The sequence below is a fragment of the Quercus lobata genome, unplaced genomic scaffold, assembly GCF_001633185.2.
Source record: "Quercus lobata isolate SW786 unplaced genomic scaffold, ValleyOak3.0 Primary Assembly Scq3eQI_107, whole genome shotgun sequence".
Classification (NCBI taxonomy): domain Eukaryota; kingdom Viridiplantae; phylum Streptophyta; class Magnoliopsida; order Fagales; family Fagaceae; genus Quercus; species Quercus lobata.
Genome location: NW_022154705.1, coordinates 131,554 through 138,037, shown reverse-complemented (window position 1 = coordinate 138,037; position 6,484 = coordinate 131,554). Strand labels below are relative to the sequence as shown.

General features: G+C 40.9%; 1 long non-coding RNA gene across 1 annotated transcript; it reads left to right on the top strand.

The window, feature by feature from the left end:
* Positions 1 to 5,153: 5,153 nt before the first annotated feature.
* On the top strand, positions 5,154 to 6,484 carry LOC115972847. Its single transcript, XR_004087550.1, has 3 exons — positions 5,154 to 5,599; positions 5,699 to 5,762; positions 6,207 to 6,484. It is a non-coding gene; the product is annotated as an uncharacterized LOC115972847 (long non-coding RNA).

Below are 6,484 nucleotides of genomic sequence, written 5' to 3'. Positions count from 1 at the left end.
GATGAAACCAACTTGGCTCACGGTGAATTGATGAAACCTTCAGAGATAGAACAGCGAATCGACGCTCTGAGAACGACGAACAGCGAATCGGCGACTCAAGATAGAACAGAGAGGAGATACCCACAACCCAGAGACCCACACCGATCACAATCCGAAGTCACAAACCCACAATCCAAAGTCACAAACCCACAACCCGATAGGCGACTCTGAGATAGAACAGAGAGGAGAGAGCAAACAAAAAGGGGAAAAAAAAACCGGTGAAGGGACAAATTAGATCAGTGATGGTAGAGAGGAAATCGGTGGTGGCTCATATTCATGAATGGGAAGAAAATAGAGCAAAAGGGGAAAGGAAAGAAGAAAGAGTGTGGGAGAGTGGAGATGGAGGCACATATGTAGATCGGGCTGAAGGAGAAGAACAAAGAGATATGTGAGAGAGTGGAGATGGAGGCGGTGAGGAATTGCTGAAGGAGAAGATGAAAGAGATATGAGAGAGAGAGAAAGAGGAATAAACAAAGAAGAAATAATATACCACATGCGTTCCGTACCATGGCAAATTTGTCACGGTGCTGTTCAATGTTGTAAAAAATATAACATATCCCACATCTGTTAAATGGGCTCAAATTGGGTTTGGTGTGGGATATGTGCCAAATATTTAGCATTTGGCACATATCCCACGTCTACTGTGGGTGCTCTAAGCAAGTTGTTGCATCTTCATGTTATAGCTGATTTTGTATTGCTAAGTTGATTTTGTGTTGATGAATATATGTGAGGTATACAATTTTGTTCGTGTTATAAGCCTTCTTAATACATTTCAAAGTTTTATCTAGACTAAATGGTGTTGCTTTTTGTGTATGAATTTGCTTGGAGCAAGAACTAATATTGACAATGACTCAAAAACACAAATTATATAGAAGTGTTTACTTGACTGTTATTCTTTCGAAAACAAGGAAAACATATCAAGAGTTTTCAAAGGATGCTTGGCCAATTTTACAATCAAAACTTAATTCAAGAGAGTAGACAAGAAATGAATTTGATATAAAAATGAACAAAACTTTATTAGAATGTACACCTTGACCACAAGGCCATATAACAATAGTTTTGTTGAAATATACACTTTGTTAACAAGAAAAAATTATTCCCATCATCATAAATTCATAATACACAATTCCCACAAAAGAAAAAAAGAAGAAGGTATTGTAAGCTTCAAGATCAAGTTCTTCAACAACCTTAAATGGCATGACCTGCTCATTAAGTTCCAGCTGGTGTGCCTCCCGCTTCTTAACTGTACGTTACAAATGTAATTATAAGTTTATAACTAAGCCACACATCACATGCATAGACATAAGCAAAGTAAACCTTTTAAATTTAAAGAAGCCTACATAACCTCTCTAGCTTTCAATGTTCCAATCTAAAAGCATTGTTTATTTATTTTTAACTTTTACATATATTTAACAAAACTTGGAATTACAACTTCCCCCACCCCTCCATAGGTTTTGCTAGCATAAATATTTCTAGTTCTTAAAGAGATTTGTTGTTCTACTATTGACAGAGAGCCCCTTTTACTTCCACACATGTAGTCAAAATGGAATTTCAACAAGCATGTTGTTCATGTCTATATACAAGAATCTAGGGAAACAAAAATCACAATGTGGCCAATAGCTTTATTTTAAGGCAAACAAGAGGAAAAAACCCCACATACCAAAACAACAAAAATTAACAAAACCCCCAATTATTTTTTATCATTAGTGAGCTTAACATTACTTCAAAGTTTCTATCATACATTTTCACAAACATCTTCTGTGCATTTCCAAGATCAACATTAAAATAAAATAAAACATTGAGGTACTGCCAATTGTACATTCTGCCATACCCAAAAAAACGCAACCCAAGAAAAATCACCAGACTTTACATGCATAAAGAAAACCCAATATCAAACTAATCGGATAAAATAGGTAACTAACCCTAATATTCTAACTGTGGGGATCGTTCGATCAGTAGGCCCATAGAGTTCAGAATTGATTTAGGATTGTTGGGCCCATGGCCCATCCGAGGATAAGGTTCTGTATCTGTCCGAGGACACCATAATCCTCGGCAGTATGCGTCCGAGGACGATCGGGACGTGATCGTATCGCAACCAGATCTCGGAACTAAGTCACCACAAAAGATAGAATAACCGACCAAGGATGAAAGAGATAAGGCAAACAAATATCTACGATTACAGCTGCCTCCGCATTAATGACCTCTCAACCAACTCTCTGGCCGCATTAATGTGGAGGTGATACCTGAACAGTAAGGAAGCAGCCTTACAGCTGCTCATGGGAAGTTCCAGGAGATGTTAGATGGGACAGAAAGAAATCCTCCGGACCCAACCTACACGTGTGCGGTGAAGATGAAACCCAGAGGAGGGTATATAAACAAAAAGAAGAGCATGAAGAGGGGGGATCGAAAAAGAAATAGAAAAGAGAAAAAGGACGTAAACAAAAGAGAAAAAAACAAGAACAAGAAAAGGGAATTGCGGGATCACTAAAGAAAACCCTCGTTATACCAACTTTAAACCCTTAGGATACTAGAGACTGAATCTTCTTAAGAGAGACTACAGTTAACCTAGTTCTTTACACCCACGCTCTACAAATCATATTGTTTGGGCCTTTTTACGTGCGAACCCTATACTGCTACGGTTCGTTACGAATTGCGTCCTTACACTAACTATTTAGTTAGATGGTTCAGTTATGAAAGTAATTTATTTTCTAGCATCTCGAGTCTCTCAGACTCGATTTTGGCCTGTAAATCGAGTATAAAAGACTCGATTTTCATGGTCTGATATGGCATTTTTTCCACATCAGATTAGTGGAAATCGAGTCTTTTAGCCTCGATTTACAACTATTATATAAGCTACTCCCAAAATCATAAAACAGAACCCAGAACCCAAATCTCTTTCAAATTTCAAATACCTGAAGAGCCTCGTTCTGGACCGCTGAGGAGGTCGATCTCTCCGGCGACCCAGGTTGAGCGGCCAGGGTTGCGCGACCCAGGTCGCGTGGGCCCAGGTCACTCGGGCCCAGGTCGTGCTGGCCTGGGTCGAGCGACCCTGGTTGCACGGCCAGGGCCAGCGCGACCTGGCTGCACGGCCAGGGCCAGCGCGACCTGGCTGCGCGGCCTGGGTCAGTTTTTTCTTGGGTTTTCAGTTTGATTTTGTTCTTGGGTTTTTTGAAATGAGAATGGGAGAATGACGAACATACACTTGAAAGTTTGATTTGATTTTGTTCTTGGGTTTTTTGGAAGTTTGAGAAATGAGAATGGAGAAGAATGACCCAGACACTTGAAACTTGAATATGTGTACTGTAGATGTAAATCGAGTCTTAGGCTGTGTTTGTTTCATGTAAGTGATTTTCCAGAAATTACTTATTTTCCGGAAATGCTATTTTCCGCAGAGGAAAATATTTTTAAGTGTTTGGTTGCATTTCAGAAAATGTTGTGAAAAATATTTTCTGGTGTTTGGTTGCATGGTTGAAAATGCTATTTTTCTACAAATTTTTCACATGGCAATTCAACCCACGGCAGCAAACTCCGGCAATCAAAAGCCACAACCACCAAAAGACCACCACAACAACAAAAAAAATCAAAATCACACAAAAATCAAAATCACACAGAGAGAGATCGGTGGGTCGAAGATCGAGTCGTGACTGGGTTTGACGAGAGGCGAGATCGCACGAAGCCGATCGGTATTGCGATTGCGATCAGCGCGAAGGCGAGATCACGCGAAGCCGATTGGTGCTGCGATCGCGATCGGTGTGAAGGCGAGATCGCGATCGGGGATGACGATCTAGGTCGAGGACGATCGGTTTTGGGGTGCGACGCGATCGGGGACGGCGATCTGGGTCGAGGATGATCCAGCGACGCGGTCGGGGATGACGATCAAGCGGCGCCGTGCGATCGTCGGACTGGAGCTCGCGAGATCGACTGGTGCGTGCGATCGGCGCGAACTGGAGCTCGGGGTTTGCCGGCGATCGTCGGATTGGACTGGAGCTCGGGGGCCTCTTCTTCCTCTCGCGTGCTCTCTCTCTCTCTCTCTCTCACTCGATCCGGAATTCATTTGAAGTGAAAATAGAAACGGAAATTCATTTCCGTAGTCAAAGCCTTTTTTTTTCGGTCAACGGAAATCAATTTCCGGAAAATTCTATTTTCCAGACCAACCAAACACCCGCATTTCCAGAAAAGCATTTCCAGAAGTGATTTTCACCCAAAACAAACACACCCTTAGAGACTTGATTTACAGGTGGACCTCTCCTGACACAAGTGCCACCTCGGACCTGATCAAACCATGAAAATCGACCTTCAAAAAGTGGACTTATAGGCCAAAATCGAGTTTCTTAGACTTGAGATGCTATAAAACCAATTAGTTTGATAACTAAGCCTACTAACTAAATAGTTAAAAAATTAGTGTTAGTTACCTATTTTATCCAAACTAATCAAAACTAAATAAATAAAAACCATGGGTTTCAGTCTTGTCTTAAAAGCAAACATAAAGAGAAATAAAAAATAGAAGATAAAATAAATCAAGGAAAAAGAGAGGACCAACGGCCACCAGCGCCAGTGATGCCGCTGAGAAGCATTGCTAGAGAAGGGGCAAGCAGAAGCTTGGCCACAGCTGAACCTGAGAGAACGAGAAAACAGAGAGAGAGGAGAAGGTCAGGCCGGCAAGCACCGCTGGTGGTGGTCATGTTGGCCTTAGAGGGTTCCATTTGTAGCCATGATCATGGAGATTCGACAGTGGGAGAAAGTGGAGAAAAAAATTAGTGAGACACGGATCGATGACGTGGCAACCCTTTAAAACCATTGGATTAAATCAATGGCTGATATTAGAACTATTGCACCCCGTGCATAAACATTCAAACTTTCCATTCTAAAGTTTTTTATTTTCTGGTAAATAAGTGATTGTTTTTGTCAGAAGTGGGATTTGAGAACCCGGATTCACATCCAGTGCAATAGCTAGGGTATTGCACGGGGTGCAATACCTCAATTCTCAGCCATAGATTTAATCTAATGGCTTAGGCTTTTGACGCCTCACCAATCCACTCTGGCAATCCGTGTGCTCACTTTTCTTTTCATATTAGCTTCCCAAATTTCAATTTCAGTAAACACTCTCTCCTCTCTCTTTCTCTCCCACTTCAACCGGTGTCTCTCTCGCCTCCACCACTCTCTCAACACCTCCACGCTTCCCTCAACCTCGTCGTCACCGCTGCCAACATACTCAACTCAGACCCATCAGCAAATTCGAAGAATGAACTCACTATTTGAAGCCAAATCCCCACGCCTCGTAGAGCGCTTTTTAGACCCAGATCAGAGAGCAAGGTTGGGGTTTGGAGAGAATCGGGTGTAGAGAAGTTGATGAAGCTCTCTCTTCACGGCATAGCCACTAGTCCGGATCTCCATTTCAGACGATACTAGCCTTTTTCTCATCGGAAATCCCTCAAATCACCGCTTCCTACATCGGAAATACCTAAGCTTCTCTCTCTCCTCATCATCTCTCTTCTCTCTTGTTCCTTTATACTAGCTCCTCACCTCTTCTTCAGCTCTGTTTCCACTTTCTCTCTACTCCGTAAGCTTTTCTCTCTCATGGGTTCCCTTATTTTCCTTTGGTTTGTTCTTGTTTTCTCTGTTTTATTTGAGTCTTGACGTGTATTTGTGGTTTTTGTAGATTCATTTGGAGACCCCTTTGCTGATATGGGTGCAAATACTCCCGTGTTCTTCAGTCTTTAATGGTTAGTACTACTATCTTTCTGGTTTTTTTTTTTTTTTTTTTTTTTTTTTTTAAATTTCCCAATCTAGAATTAAGTTTATCCAACAGTATTGATGTACTGGAAAGGAGTTGACCATGTGATTATAAAACCCTCATAATATCTCCTTTTGATTGGTGAGAACAATTAATTTTAATCTTAAATGGCTGTATGTTGGCTGTGTGTTTAACTGTATAAGGTTTGGTGAATTTAATTTGGGATTTGGGACCCCCCGCATACCCCACCTCTTTAGCCCTCTGCAACAGAGCAGGGGCTGATTTTTTTTTCTTTTGGATTGAGTTTGATCCAACAATATAATCATGAACTGTTATTAAAGTTTAGAGAGATACTAATTTTATTGTTCCTGTTCTGAAATACATGTATGGGTTTTAATTAGTGAATTTTCTTTTTGTTATTATGTATATGCAGGAACAATATGCTGTGATAGGAGCAATATTCGTTTTGATATTTGTGTTATGAAAGGGGATGTTAGAACACACTCTGCTTCCTCTTCAATCTTCCTTTACACCTCAAGAGACGAATAATTATGGTGATGAAGAGGGAGATGAGGTAATCCAGCATGAAAACATCAGACCATATACATGAAAATGGGAAAAGGGTACTATGGACACCATTGATGAATTAGACCTTATTGCAAAGAAAGAGCATTCTGGTGTAAATCATCGTTATGATGTCCGGCATGATGT